This window comes from Triticum aestivum, chromosome 1A (genome assembly GCF_018294505.1).
Source record: "Triticum aestivum cultivar Chinese Spring chromosome 1A, IWGSC CS RefSeq v2.1, whole genome shotgun sequence".
Lineage (NCBI taxonomy): Eukaryota > Viridiplantae > Streptophyta > Magnoliopsida > Poales > Poaceae > Triticum > Triticum aestivum.
In genome coordinates this window covers 290,505,139-290,521,821 of record NC_057794.1, presented here as the reverse complement: position 1 = coordinate 290,521,821, position 16,683 = coordinate 290,505,139, and positions in this window count along the sequence as shown.

Here is a 16,683-nt window from a genome sequence, read left to right as displayed (position 1 = left end):
AACAGGGCGAATGCCCCGTTCAGGCCACAAGTCAACCTTATAGAGTCATGCCCGACCCAGCATAACATTACTGGGTATGTGCATCATCTCTCAGCCGACGAAGCACAAGAGAACCCCGAAGTTGTCATTGGTATGTTTTCTGTTAATGACATACCTGCCGTAATTCTATTTGACTCTGGGCTTCCCATTCTTTTATTTCTCGGAGTTTTGCTACCCAAATTTTTTTCCTTGTACACTTTTGGGCAAAAATATGCTGGTACGAAACCCGGGATCTCTAATCAAGAGCAACATGGTCTGCTGCGATCTGGAAATGATTATCAACAGAGTCTACTTTCCAACCTCTCTGATAATTATTGAGTCTAAAAAGTTGGATATTATATTGGGTATGAATTGGTTGACCCAATATCAAGTTTGTATAAACCGCGCAACACGAGAAGTCACTTTGACCAGTCTGAATGGGTAGACTACCAAATTCTACGCTCGTAAGAAAATACCCAAGCAAGAATTGGTTTTCACCGTTGTGGCTAAATTGGAACTAATTCCTGTGGTCAGTGAGTACCCTGATGTATTTCCAGAAGAATTGCCAGGCATGCCACCAGACCGAGAACTGGAATTTGCAATAGATCTTGTGCCCAGAACTGCACCGTTATACAAGAAGTATTTTTTTGCGAATACGCAAAAGGCATGCGTATCATTGCATTGATAGGTAGAAAAAGGTCAAACAGGTTTTGCAGCATTTGCTCACGGGCTGCTCCTTCTCCCGCCAGGTGTGGCACGAGGTTCTCTCCTGGTGCCGATCCACCGCCACGATCCCGAGACACGACGACGAGTTTGCCGACTGGCTCACCACTGCCATCGCCGACTCTCCGCGCTGTCTTCGACGCGGGCTCGCCTTCGTCGCCATCCTCACTGCCAGGTGGCTCTGGAAGCACCGCAACGGTAGCACTTTCGACGGCTATTGCCCCTCCGTTTGCCACGCCGTCACCGCGATCAGAGATGAGGCAAGACTCTGGGCACACGCGGGCGCCACGCACTTGGCGAAGATCATCCCGGAGACGTAGCCTAGGGCTTTCAATGGTGGCCGATGCACCACCTCTTCTTGCGTCCAGGCTACCCCAACATGCCATCCCTGTGCACATGTTGGCTAGCCTCATCCCTTGTATCATATTACAAGAAGTATTATCAAATGCCCTCATCAGAATTAGTGGAGCTAAAGAAACAGCTTGATGAACTGCTCCAGAAAGGATATATTCGTCCCAGCTCTTCACCATGTGGATCACCCGCTATTTTTGTGGACAAAAAGGATGGCAGTCTCCGCATGTGCGTAGATTACCGCCAGTTGAATGAGTTCACCATAAAAAATAAATACCGGCTGCCAAGGATTGATGATTTGTTTAATCAGCTCAGTGGGGCTTAAGTATTCTCTAAGATCGATTTACGGACCGAATATCATCAGCTCAAGATTAAAAAAGAAGATATTCCTAAGACCGCATTCACTACTCGGTACGATCTTTATGAATATACCGTGATATCCTTTGGTCTCACCAATGCCCTAGATTTCTTCATGCATATGATGAACAAAGTGTTCATGGACTTCCTCGACAAATTCATGGTAGTCTTCATCGATGACATCCTCATTTACTCCAAGGGTGAAGACGAGCACAAGGATCACCTTCGAGCAGTGCTACAATGGCTCCACGACCATCAGCTTTATGCCAAATTCAGTAAATGTGAGTTTTGGCTCAAGCAAGTTGGGTTTCTCGGACATGTACTATCCGCCGAAGGTATAGCCGTGGACCCGAGCAAAGTAAAGGATGTGCTCGACTGGCTGCCGCCCACGACAGTGACACAGATCCGGAGTTTTCTGGGATTAGCTGGATATTACCGTCGTTTCATCGAAGGGTTTTCCAAGATTTCTAAACCCATGACGGAGCTACTCAAAAAGGATAAGAAGTTTGAATGGACGAGGACTGTGAGAAAAGTTTCAATGAGCTAAAGATACGGCTGACAACCGCACCTGAGTTGACTCTCCCAGACATTTATTGCAACTTTGATGTGTACTGTGACGCCTCCAGGCAACGCCTTGGTTGCGTACTTATGCAAGACAGCAAGGTAGTAGCATATGCATCGTGACAGTTATGACCTCACAAGGGAAACTATCCTACTCATGATTTGGAATTGGCTGCGGTGGTTCATGCGCTAAAAATTTGGAGACACTACCTCATTGGAAAAAGGTGCCAAATTTTTACTGATCATAAGAGCCTTAAATACATATTTACTCAGCCGGATTTAAATCTCCGTCAACGAAGATGGCTAGAGTTGGTCAAGGATTATGATCTTGGAATAAATTATCACCCCAACGTGGCTGTCGATGCCCTTAGTAGAAAGCATGTTAGCTTAAATGCCATACTGAAATCCTTGCCTCTCAAACTCCAAGAGGAGATCGCTCAGCTCAACCTGGTCATAGTAGATGCTGGCCTCGCTAATACTTTGTAAGTTACCCCCACACTTGAGGAAGAGATCCGCAAGGCCCAGATGATACGTCTCCAACGTATCTATAATTTTTGATTTCTCCATGTTATATTATCTACTGTTTTGGACTATATTGGGCTTTATTTTCCACTTTTATATTATTTTTGGGACTAACCTATTAACCGGAGGCCCAGCCCAGAATTGCTGTTTTATTTGCCTATTTCAGTGTTTCGGAGAAACAGAATATCAAACGGAGTCCAAACGGAATAAAATCTTCGGGAACGTGATTTTCTCACCGAACATGATCCAGGAGACTTGGACCCTACTCCAAGGAGTCAAAGAGGAGGTCACGAGGTTGGGGGGGCGCCCCCCCTAGGGTGCACCCCCTGCCTCGTGGGCCCCTCGGTGCTCCACCGACATACTCCTTCCTCCTATATATACACACGTACCCCCAAACGATCAAAACAGGAGCCAAAAACCTAATTTCACCACCGCAACTTTCTGTATCCATGAGATCCCATCTTGGGGCCTGTTTCGGAGCTCCACCAGAAGAGGGCCGTCATCACGGAGGGCTTCTACATCATCCTAGCCCCTCCTATGAAGTGTGAGTAGTTTACCTCAGACCTTCGGGTCCATAGTTAGTAGCTAGATGGCTTCTTCTCTCTTTTTGGATCTCAATATAAAGTTCTCCCCCTCTCTTGTGGAGATCTATTCGATGTAATCTTCTTTTGCGGTGTGTTTGTTGAGACCGATGAATTGTGGGTTTATGATCAAGTCTATCTATGAATAATATTTGAATCTTCTCTGAATTCTTTTATGTATGATTGGTTATCTTTGCAAGTCTCTTCGAATTATCCGTTTGGTTTGGCCAACTAGATTGGTAGTTCTTGCCATGGGAGAAGTGCTTAGCTTTGGGTTCGATCTTGCGGTGTTCTTTCCCAGTGACAGAAGGGGCATCAAGGCACGTATTGCATCGTTGCCATCGCGGATAACAAGATGGGGTTTATTTCATATTGCATGAATTTATCTCTCTACATCATGTCATCTTGCTTAAGGCGTTACTCTGTTTTTAACTTAATACTCTAGATGCATGCTGGATAGCGGTCGATGAGTGGAGTAATAGTAGTAGATGCAGAATCGTTTCGATCTACTTGTCACGGACGTGATGCCTATATACAGGATCATGCCTAGATATTCTCATAACTATGCTCAATTCCGTCAATTGCTCAACAGTAATTTGTTCAGCCACCGTAGAATACTTATGCTCTTGAGAGAAGCCACTAGTGAAACATATGGCCCCCGGGTCTATTCTCATCATATCAATCTCCATCACTTTAATCTTGCTTTGCTTTTTTACTTTGCCTTTACTTTTTACTTTGCATCTTTATACCAAAAATACCAAAAATATTACATCTATCAGATCTCACTCTCGTAAGTGACCGTGAAGGGATTGACAACCCCTAATCGCGTTGGTTGCGAGTAGCTATCGTTTTGTGCAGGTACGAGGGACTTGAGCGTGGCCTCCTACTGGATTGATACCTTGGTTCTCAAAAACTGAGGGAAATACTTACGCTACTCTGCTGCATCATCCCTTCCTCTTCGGGGAAAACCAACGCAAGCTCAAGACGTAGCAAGAAGGATTTCTAGCACCGTTGCCAGGGAGCCTACGCAAAAAGTCAACATACCAAGTACCCATCACAATCCCTATCTCTCGCATTACATTATTTTCCATTTGCCTCTCGTTTTCCTCTCCCCCACTTCACCCTTGCCGTTTTATTCGCCCTCTCTCTCTATCCCCCCTCTCTATTTGCCTCTTTTGCCCGCTTGCTTTTTGTTTGCTCGTGTGTTAGATTGCTTGTTTGTCGCGATGGCTCAAGATACTACCAAATTGTGTGACTTCACCAATACCAATAATAATGATTTCCTTAGCACTACGATTGATCCTCTTATCGAGGTTGAATCTTGTGAAATTAATACTGCCTTGTTGAATCTTGTTATGAAAGATCAATTCGCCGGCCTTCCTAGTGAAGATGCCACTACTCATCTGAATAACTTCGTTGATTTATGTGATATGCAAAAGAAAAAAAGATGTCAATAATGATGTTGTTAAATTGAAGCTATTTCCTTTTTTGCTTAGAGATCGTGCTAAAGCTTGGTTTTCGTCTTTGCCTAAAAATAGTATTGATTCATGGAACAAGTGCAAAGATGCTTTTATCTCTAAGTATTTTCCTCCCGCTAAGATCATCTCTCTTAGAAACGATATTATGAAATTTAAACAACTTGATCATGAACATGTTGCACAAGCTTGGGAGAGAATGAAATTAATGATACGTAATTGCCCTACTCATGGTTTGAATTTGTGGATGATCATACAAATTTTTTATGCCGGATTGAATTTTTCTTCTAGAAATCTTTTAGATTCGGCCGCGACACTTTTATGGAAATCACTTTAGGAGATGCCACTAAACTCCTAGATAATATTATGGTTAATTATTATCAATGGCATACTGAAAGATCTTCTAATAAAAAAGTGCATGCGATAGAAGAAATCAATGTGTTGAGTGGAAAGATGGATGAACTTATGAAATTATTTGCTACTAAGCGTGTTTCTTATGATCCTAATGATATGCCTTTGTCTACTTTGATTGAGAATAACAATGAATCTATGGATGTGAATTTTGTTGGTAGGAGTAATTTTGGTACCAACGCTTATAGAGGGAATTTTAATCCTAGGCCATATCCTAGTAATCCTTCTAATAATTATGGGAATTCCTATAACAACTCTTATGGAAATTATAACAAGATGCCCTCTGAATTTGAGAATAGTGTTAAAGAGTTTATGAATTCACAAAAGAATTTTAATGCTTTGCTTGAAGAGAAATTGCTTAAAGTTGATGATTTTGCTAGAAACATTGATAGAATTTCTCTTGAGATTGATTCTTTAAAGATTAGATCTATTCCTCCTAAGCATGATATCAATGAGTCTCTCAAAGCCATGAGAATTTCCATTGATGAGTGCAAGGAAAGAACCGCTAGGATGCGTGCTTCCAAAGATGCCTTTCTTAAAGCGTGTTCTTCCAATTCCTATGAAAATGAAGATGAAGATCTAAAAGTTATTTATGTGTCCCCTATTAAATCTTTATTTTGCAATATAAATCTTGATGAAACTCAATATGATCTTCCTTTACCTAGAAGGCGTTCTAAAAATTCGGAGTATTTAGATCTTAATGATGAAATTGATTTAAGTGGGATTGAAAGAAATAAAAATCTAGATGTTGCTAAATCCACTATATTGGATTTCGAAGAATTTAATTATGAAAATTGCTCTTTAATTGATTGTATTTCCTTGTTGCAATCCATGCTAAATTTTCCACATGCTTATAGTCAAAATAAAGACTTCACTGAACATATTGTTGATGCCTTGATGCAATCTTATGAAGAAAAACTTGAGTTGAAAGTTTCTATCCCTAGAAAACTCTATGATGAGTGGGAACCAACTATTAAAATTAAAATTAAAGATCATGATTTTTATGCTTTGTGTGATTTGGGTGCTAGTGTCTCCACTATTCCCAAAACTTTTTGTGACTTGCTAGATTTCCGCAATTTTGATGATTGCTCTCTAAATTTGCATCTCGCGGATTCTACTATTAAGAAACCTATGGGAAGGATTAATGATGTTCTTATTGTTGCAAATAGGAATTATGTGCCCGTAGATTTCATTGTTCTTGATATAGATTGCAATCCTTCTTGCCCTATTATTCTTGGTAGACCTTTCCTTAGAACGGTTGGTGCGATTATTGATATAAAGGAAGGGAATATTAGATTTCAATTTCCATTAAAAAGGGGCATGGAACACTTTCCAAGAAAGAAAATAAAATTTCCATATGAAACTATCATGAGAGCCACTTATGGATTGCCTACCAAAGATGGCAATACCTAGATCTATCCTCGCTTTTATGCCTAGCTAGGGGCGTTAAACGATATCGCTTGTTGGGAGGCAACCCAATTTTATTTTTATTCCTTGATTTTTGCTCCTGCTTAGTAATAAATAAATTGCTTAGCCTCTGTTTTGGTTGTTTTTTTGTGTTTAATTAGTGTTTGTGCCAAGTAGAACCGTTGGGAAGACTTGGGGAAAGTCTTGTTGAAATTGCTGTAAAAAACAGAAACTTTAGCGCTCACAAGAACTTCTGTCATTTTTATTTGAAGAGTGCTATTTAGTTAATTATTTTTTAAGATGATTAATAGATAAATTCCTCACGTCCAGAAATTTAGTTTAGAATTTTTGGGGTTCCAGATCTTGCGCTAGCTACAGATTACTAGAGACTGTTCTGTTTTTGACAGATTCTGTTTTTCGTGTGTTGTTTGCTTATTTTGATGAATCTATGGATAGTAAAATAGTTTATAATCCATAGAGAAGTTGGAATACATTAGGTTTAACACCAATATAAATAAAGAATGAGTTCATTACAGTACCTTGAAGTGGTATTTTGTTTTCTTTCGCTAACGGAGCTCACAAGTTTTCTATTTTGAGTTTTGTGTTGTGAAGTTTTCAAGTTTTGGGTGAATTCTTTTGATGGATTATGGAACAAGGAGTGGCAATAGCCTAAGCTTGGGGATGCCCATGGCACCCCCAAGATAATCCAAGGACACCAATAAGTCAAAGCTTGGGGATGCCCCGGGAGGCATCCCCTCTTTTGGTCACTTCCATGGGGAGCTATATTTTTATTCACCAACATGATATGTGTTTTGCTTGGAGCGTCTTGTATTATTTGCATCTTTGTGTCTTAGTATGCCACAATCATCCTTGCTGTACACACCTTTTGAGAGATCCATACATGAATTAAAATTTGATAGAATACTCTATGTGCTTAACTTATATCTTTTGAGCTAAGTAGTTTTGCTCTATGTGCTTCACTTATATCTTTTGAGCGTTATAATTTTGCTCTATGTGCTTCACTTATATATTTTAGAGCACGATGGTGGATTTTTTTTAAAGAAACTATTGATCTCTCATGCTTCACTTAAATTATTTTGAGAGTCTCTTAATAGCATGGTAATTTGCTTAATAATAATATGCTTGGTATTCAAGATTTGTGAAACTTTCTTTTGAGTGTGTTGAATACTAAGAAACGATTGAAGCTTGATAATTGTTTTGAGATATGGAGGTGATAATATTAAATTCATGCTAGTTGAGTATTTGTGAATTTAAAGAATACTTGTGTTAAAGTTTGTGATTCCCGTAGTATGCACGTATGGTGAACCGTTATGTGATGAGGTCGGAGCATGATTTATTTATTGATTGTCTTCCTTATGAGTGGCGGTCAGGGACGAGCGATGGTCTTTTCCTACCAATCTATCCCCCTAGGAGCATGCGCGTAATACTTTGCTTTGATAACTTCTAGATTTTTGCAGTAAGTATATGAGTTCTTTATGACTAATGTTGAGTCCATGGATTGTACGCACTCTCACCCTTCCACCTTTGCTAACCTCTCTAATACCGCGCACCTTTCGCCGGTATCATACACCTACCATATACCTTCCTTAAAACAGCCACCATACCTACCTATCATGGCATTTCCATAGCCATTCCGAGATATATTGCCATGCAACTTTCCACCGTTCCATTCATGACACATTCCATCATTGTCATATTGCATATCCCGGTACACCGCCGGATGCATTCACATAGAGTCATATTTTGTTCTAAGTATCGAGTTGTAATTGTTGAGTTGTAAGAAAAATAAAAGTGTGATGATCATCATTATTAGAGCATTGTCCTAGTGAGGAAAGGATGATGGAGACTATGATTCCCCCATAAGTCGGGATGAGACTCCGGACGGAAAATAAATAAAAGAGGCCAAAGAAGCCCAAATAAAAAAAGAAAGAAAAGAGGCCATAAAAAAAGAAGAGAAAAGGACCAAATAAAAAATATATAGAAAAAGAGAGAAGGGACAATGTTACTATCCTTTTACCACACTTGTGCTTCAAAGTAGCACCATGATCTTCATAGTAGAGAGTCTCTCATGTTATCACTTTCATATACTAGTGGAAATTTTACATTATATAACTTGGCTTGTATATTCCGATGATGGGCTTCCTCAAATTGCCCTAGGTCTTCATGAGCAAGCAAGTTGGATGCACACCCACTTAGTTTCTTTTTGAGCTTTCATATACTTATAGCTGCAGTGCATCCGTTGCATGGCAATCCCTACTCACTCACATTGATATCTATTGATGGGAATCTCCATTGCCCGTTGATGCGCCTGGTTGAGGTGAGACTATTTTCTCCTTTTTGTCTTCTCCACAACCACCATTCTATTCCACCTATAGTGCTATATCCATGGCTCACGCTCATGTATTGCATGAAGATTGAAAAAGTTTTGAAAAAGTTAGAGTATGAAACAATTGCTTGGCTTGTCATCGGGGTTGTGCATGATTTAAATACTTTGTGTGGTGAAGATAGAGCATAGCCAGACTATATGATTTTGCAGGGATAACTTTCTTTGGCCATGTTATTTTGAGAAGACATAATTGCTTTGTTAATATGCTTGAAGTATTATTATTTTTATGTCAATATAAACTTTTGTCTTGAATCTTTCGAATCTTAATATTCATATCACAATTAAGAAGATTTGCATTGAAATTATGCCAAGTAGCACTCCACATCAAAAATTCTCTTTTTATCATTTACCTACTCGAGGACGAGCATGAATTAAGCTTGGGGATGCCTGATACGTCTCCAACGTATCTATAATTTTTGATTGCTCCATGCTATATTGTCTACTGTTTTGGACTATATTGGGCTTTATTTTCCACTTTTATATTATTTTTGGGACTAACCTATTAACCGAAGGCCCAACCCAGAATTGCTGTTTTTTGCCTATTTCAGTGTTTCGGAGAAACGGAATATCAAACGGAGTCCAAACGGAATAAAATCTTCGGGAACGTGATTGTCTCACCGAACGTGATCCAGGAGACTTGGAACCTACTCCAAGGAGTCAAAGAGGAGGTCACGAGGGTGGGGGCGCCCCCCTAGGGCGCGCCCCCTGCCTCGTGGGCCCCTTGGTGCTCCACCGACGTACTCCTTCCTCCTATATATACACACGTACCCCCAAACGATCAGAACAGGAGCCAAAAACCTAATTTCACTGCCACAACTCTCTGTATCCACGAGATCCCATCTTGGGGCCTGTTCCGGAGCTCCGCCAGAAGAGGGCCGTCATCACGGAGGGCTTCTACATCATCCTAGCCCCTCCTATGAAGTGTGAGTCATTTACCTCAGACCTTCGGGTCCATAGTTAGTAGCTAGATGGCTTCTTCTCTCTTTTTGGATCTCAATACAAAGTTCTCCCCCTCTCTTGTGGAGATCTATTCGATGTAATCTTCTTTTGTGGTGTGTTTGTTGAGACCGATGAATTGTGGGTTTATGATCAAGTCTATCTATGAATAATATTTGAATCTTCTCTGAATTCTTTTATGTATGATTGGTTATCTTTGCAAGTCTCTTTGAATTATCCATTTGGTTTGGCCAACTAGATTGGTAGTTCTTGCCATGGAAGAAGTGCTTAGCTTTGGGTTCGATCTTGCGGTGTCCTTTCCCAGTGACAGAAGGGGCAGCAAGGCACGTATTGCATCGTTGCCATCAAGGATAACAAGATGGGGTTTATTTCATATTGCATGAATTTATCTCTCTACATCATGTCATCTTGCTTAAGGCGTTACTCTGTTTTTAACTTAGTACTCTAGATGCATGCTGGATAGCGGTCGATGAGTGGAGTAATAGTAGTAGATGCAGAATCGTTTCGATCTACTTGTCACGGACATGATGCCTATATACATGATCATGCCTAGATATTCTCATAACTATGCTCAATTCCGTCAATTGCTCAACAGTAATTTGTTCAGCCACCGTAGAATACTTATGCTCTTGAGAGAAGCCACTAGTGAAACCTATGGCCCCCGGGTCTATTCTCATCATATCAATCTCCATCACTTTAATCTTGCTTTGCTTTTTACTTTGCCTTTACTTTTTACTTTGCATCTTTATATCAAAAATACCAAAAATATTACATCTATCAGATCTCACTCTCGTAAGTGACCGTGAAGGGATTGACAACCCCTAATCGCGTTGGTTGCGAGTAGCTATCGTTTTGTGTAGGTACGAGGGACTTGAGCGTGGCCTCCTACTGGATTGATACCTTGGTTCTCAAAAACTGAGGGAAATACTTACGCTACTCTGCTGCATCATCCCTTCCTCTTCGGGGAAAACCAACACAAGCTCAAGACGTAGCACTAGACAACTAACATCAAACTACAGAAGCGTGCCAAGAGCCCGATGGCGGGGCAGACCCCAACTTTCTCCAAGGACAAATTCGGTACCCTCCGATTCCGTGGACGAATTTTTGTACCCAACCGGCCGGACTTGAAGAAGAAAATCCTGTCGGAAGCACACAAATCCTCATATTCCATTCACCCGGGAGGTACAAAAATGTATGAGGACCTTAGACAAATATTCTGGTGGGAGGGAATGAAGAAAGATATTAGCTATTTTGTGGCCTGTTGCGACATATGCAACAAGGTGAAGGCAAAGCATCAGAAGCCAACCGGACTCCCCCAACCGCTGCCGGTTTCGCAATGGAAATGGGATGACGTTTGTATGGATTTTATTACGAGATTGCCTAAGACTTAGCGAGGAAATGATGCAATTTGGGTCATAGTGGACACCTTAACCAAGGTTGCTCACTTCATTCCGATCAGCACCAGATATTGAGCAGATCAACTTGCACAGCTGTATGTATCCAGAATCGTCAGTCTGCATGGAGTACCCCGAACTATCACTTCCGACCGAGGTTCCCTGTTCAGCTCCGCTTTTTGGTCCCGACTCCATCAAGCCTTGGGGACAACGCTGAAATATAGTACTGCTTATCATCCTCAGGCCGATGGACAGACAGAGCGGGTAAATCAAATACTCGAAGATATGTTGCAAGCCTGTGCTTTAGCTCAAGGACCTAACTGGGAAGACTACTTGCCATATGCCGAGTTTTCCTATAAGAACAGCTTCCAGACCAGTCTAAAGATGTCACCGTATGAAGCTCTGTATGGCCGTAAGTGCCGCACTCCTTTAAATTGGTCTCAAACTGGAGATAGTCGTATCTTCGGAACAGACCTCATGATGGAAGTTGAGAAACAAGTTAAGGAAATCAGAGACAGACTGCAATTGGCCAAATCTCGACAGAAAAGCTATTATGATGCAAAACACCAGCAGGTCAGTTTTGAACCCGGAGAGCATGTATACCTCCGTGTCACTCCTATGAAAGGAGTCAAGAGATTTCAGGCCCGTGGAAAGTTGGCACCCAGATTTATTGGTCCATTCCAGGTTATGTCTCGAGTGGGCACTATTGCATATCAATTGGAACTACCGCTGAATTGACAGACGTGCACAACATGTTTCATGTTTCACAATTGAGATGATGCATATCCCCACCTGAGAAAAGGACCGCTATGGCTGAGGTAGAGTTGGCAAATGATTTAACTTATGAAGAGAGACCGTTTAGAATTTTGGATCAGATGGAAAGGGTCACTTGCAGTAAAGTAAGAAAATTTTAAAGTTCAGTGGGAGCATCACACGGAGTCAGAATCAACTTGGGAGTGGGAAGAATTCCTAAGGACTCATTATCCAGAGTGGTTTTCCCAAGCAACCGAATCTCGAGGACGAGATTCATTCTAAGTGGGGGAGGTTTGGGACAGCCTGATTTTTGCCCTCTCTCATTTGCTTGATTTTCTTTTGGATTCAATTTGAAACTTGAAGTTTTTGAATCTTTTCATATGGACTTAAACACTTGGGTACCCTTGGCTTTCACCCAAGTGCTTCATTTCCCTCCCTTATCATCATTCCCCTTCTGATCCACCCCAAAATAATCTTTGGAATATTTTTCTTAAATGAAAAATATTCATTTCTCTCTCAAAAACCCTAGCTAGATCACTATGCTCCAAAGCAACCCTAATTTTTATGGCTCAGAAAAATCTGAGATAATTCACAAATATTCTTTGAACCCTAGAGCACCTTCCTGAGAAAAAATATTTCATCACTTTTCGGAATATTTTTGCTACAGAAAATATTTTCTGTTCTGGACAGAAATGGTGGTTTCTACAACAACTACCATTTTACTTGCTCCATTGTGCCTAGTTTTTCTTGTGCATCTTCACCTTAGTAACTCATGGCTAACCTCCAAAGAACAGCCTCCAACTTCCAGCCATTTGACTTCAGTAACCTCTCAAAGTTACTGACCAAAAACTTACCTGGCATGTAAAAACTTCTCTACTGCACCTGGATCCAAACCAAAGCATGGTAACCTCTCAATCTACCACGAACAACACGCCAGACACGAAGTTTAGGCTTAGCTTGGCCTGATGTCATAGTCCACGCGGTGACCGCGTTCGTCCAGGGGTGCTGGCATGCGTGTCCACGCGCTCTGAGTGCCGCTGAATGCTCTATTCGCGTGTGCTCGCTTCCCCACCTGCCGCAGCGTGCCAAACTTCGCCACCATCTTCGTCTCAACGCCCTTAACTCCTCCATGGCGCTCGCCGACGCCGGAGCTCGCCGCAGCGAGCACGGGTGCGGTCCGGCCAACCCAACAGGCGGTGCGCACTGTGCTCGTCGCCTTCCCCTCACTCCTGTGCTCATCCCCGATCGCCCACAGCTCCCGCGTGAGCTACGTCGCCTTCTCCCCCTCTCACTGACACCGCTCGTCGCCGGGTGCCGTGCACAGGTGTCCACCGGCGGAGGCCGAATCCCCCTCTCCGCGCGCCTATAAATGGAGCCGCCCCCAGCCTCCTCGAGCACCATCCACCACTCCCACACAACCTACAAGCAAGTAGGAAGCCGTAGCCCGGCCGGGCAGGCCGCGGGCCGCCGTCCTCGAGCTCAAGCTCGCCGGCGATCCCCTCTGGTCGCTGCGGTAGCTCCAGCCCATCCCAGGTCAGGGCAACACTTCCAGGGCCTCCGCCTCTCTCCGGTGAAGCCATCCCGTCCACCTGGAGCCCCTGGAGTTGCCTCTGCTCGTCGTATTCTTCATCTCCGGCGACCACCGCGTTCTGCCTCCGCTTGCGAGGTTGATTCCGACACCGTCTGACCACCCCTATCCACGCTACAGGTACGGGCAGGTCCGCCACCGTCCCCTCTCTCCCTCCCTCCCTCTCGTTTTGGCCAAGGAGTCCTCGTCGCCGGCGAGAGCTCCGGGCCCCGCTAGTCAGCCACTCTATACGCGCGCGAAGTGGTACGAGTGGTGCGCCCTGAGGCTTTACGCCTTCGACGTCACCCCCCTAGTCTGTTTATTTAAATTCAAACTTAATTCAATTCCAGGGAGCTTCAAACAGTCATAACTTTTCAACCATAAGTCCAAATGAATTGATTCCTTTTGCATATTGTTCTTTACAAAGAAATCTAACAGCTCACCAAAAGTGAGATTTTTTTGAGATTTTTAGAATTTCTGGTAATTTTCATAAGAGTTCTTGATATTTTCTTCTTGTGTTTAAAATTATTTTCAGAGGGTGAGGCTTGTCTTGAGGATCACCAGAAGGCTTGTGAACCTCATCTGCACTAAGGCAAGCCACAGTAACATTTTCATGGTGCCATTTTCAATATTGATGATTTTCTTACTTGAATGATATGTTTAATCCATGCATTAAAATAACTATTATGTTATTTATATTCTGTTAAGTGTGTGTGTTGGTATTATGCTTGATTTACAGAACCTTGAAACTAGCTTAGTTGGTAAAGAAGCTAAGATATAATTGTGGTAATGATAAAATGATTTGTTATGCATATGGATAATGGATTAAAGTTATTTTCTTACATAAATAAAAATGGTTAAATTTGCTAGAAAATATCCTGTTAAGTGCTTGTTTAGCCAATTTACCTAATTTACAGAATTTTTTAGCCTAACTTGATTGGTAAAGAAATGAGGATTTGCTTGCGATGATGATAGTAGAAGCTTTGCTATGCATGTGAGGAATTAATCGGAGTTATTTTCTTGCATGAGAAAATTATATTGCTTACTGCAAAATAAATGGTTAAAGTAAGACCAGGAAAGTAATATAAGTTGTTGATGCTTATGTATAGTGTGAATATGGTTGACATCAGTCATTTTTGTATTATGTGACGCATGTGTAGTATTGCATTTCATGGCATTCTATGACACCGATCGTTCTCATTTTAAGTTGAACCTGAATATAACTCAACCTAAATATATCGTTGACTGGGTCATGGTGCCACTGAATCGAGATTTTCCCAGTGCAACCACATTTGCCTTTGTGGGAAGGCCTTGATTTGTTCCATTGACATGCCGCTGGTCGGTGCCTCCAACTAGGGAAGGTTATGGGCGTGCTTACCCTGGCCCGGTAATCAGGCATAACCTTGGGTGCCCCTATTTGCAATTTTTGGTACCGGTTCCCGTGAGGGAAGTTTTCGCCATGACGGTGGTCGGTGTGTCTTTGGTAGACACGGGGCCACCTAGGACTAGCCCGTTGGGAATTGGGTCGGAGTGGTCGGGAGAGTGTCATGGCAATGGAAGGGTTCCGTCGGAATGGCGTTGGTCCACCCGAATGGGAGTGCGAGGCCATGGGTTCCGAGGTGTGGCACAATGTGCTACCTCTGCAGAGTGTATAATCTATCGATAGCTGAGTCCACGATTACGGACAACTCATAGTAGGTCCCACCATGAGTCAACGCTTAATAAACATGCACACTAAGTTATGATCATTGCACTGAAGATGATGGCTGAAAGGCCATCGAGATGTTGAAGACCACGATGGTGGTTTGGTGGTGATCGCCATAAGGATCATGAGTTACTTTGGTGGTGATCGTCGTAAGGATCACGAGTTACTTTGGTGGTGATCGTTGTAAGGATCACGAGTTACTTTGGTGGTGATCGCCGTAAGGATCACGAGTTACTTTGGTGGTGATCGCCGTAAGGATCATGAGTTTCTTTGGTGGTGATCACCGTAAGGATCACAAGTTACTCTGGTTAAAACCACGATGGTGGTTTGGTGGTGATCCGAGAACGATCACGATTGGTAAGGCGGTACCGAGGGATGTTTATCCCAGGAGCATGAGCACAACATGTTGGAACATTATTGCATTATCAATTGGTTAAATATCATGATATTGTTTGTCATTATGATTATGCCTGTTGTGAGCTTGCAAGTACATTCAATGTACTGACCTGGCGTGTCATGCCAGATTTCAGGAAAGTCGCATTGGAAAGGAGCACTGCTCGAGTCTAGATCGTGTCCACATTAGTGTCCCTGTGATATGGAGTTCCTGCTATGACGTTGTTCCACTGCCGCGTAGTTGTTATGATCGAGGCCCCTTTATGTTCACTAAATAATGTACATATTGTTCAGCCGCACCGTGCGTGCTACTCGGCCTCGACATCTGTTGTAATATAAAATCTGAGTCGCTAGCATCAATAAAGCGGCTGTTTTTTTGTACCAAGATGTTGTGTGTTGCCAGAAGACATGGTCTCTGGGCTGGCAATGCAGGGTAAACCGGTCGCTCTGAGCCGGGGTGCCACAGAACCTACTTGTTATTTCCTTCTGCTCCTCGTTGTGTTCGACACTCTTACTTATCAAAAAGAGCTACAATTGACCCCCTATACTTGTGGGTCATCAAGGCATCACGTCCAAGATTAGTAGACCGACTCCTGCCTGCATCTACTACTATCACTCCACACATCGACCGCTATCCAGCATGCATCTAGTGTATTAAGTTCATGGGGAAACGGAGTAGTGCAGTAAGAATGATGACATGATGTAGACAATATCTATCTATGTAGAGATAGACCCCATCGTTTTATCCTTAGTATCAACGATACATACTTATCGGTTTCCCTTCTGTCACTGGGATCAAGCACCATAATATCGAACCCACTACAAAGCACCTCTTCCCATTGCAAGATAAATAGATCAAGTTGGCCAAACAAAACCCAAATATCGGAGAATAAATATGACGCTATAAGCAATCATGCATATAAGAGATCAAAGAAGATTCAAATAACTTTCATGGATAAAAAGATAGATCTGATCATAAACTCAAAGTTCATCCGATCCCAACAAACACGCCGCAAAAGAGTTACATCATATGGATCTCCAAGAGACCATTGTATTGAGAATCAAACGAGAGATAGGAAGCCATCTAGCTACTAACTACAG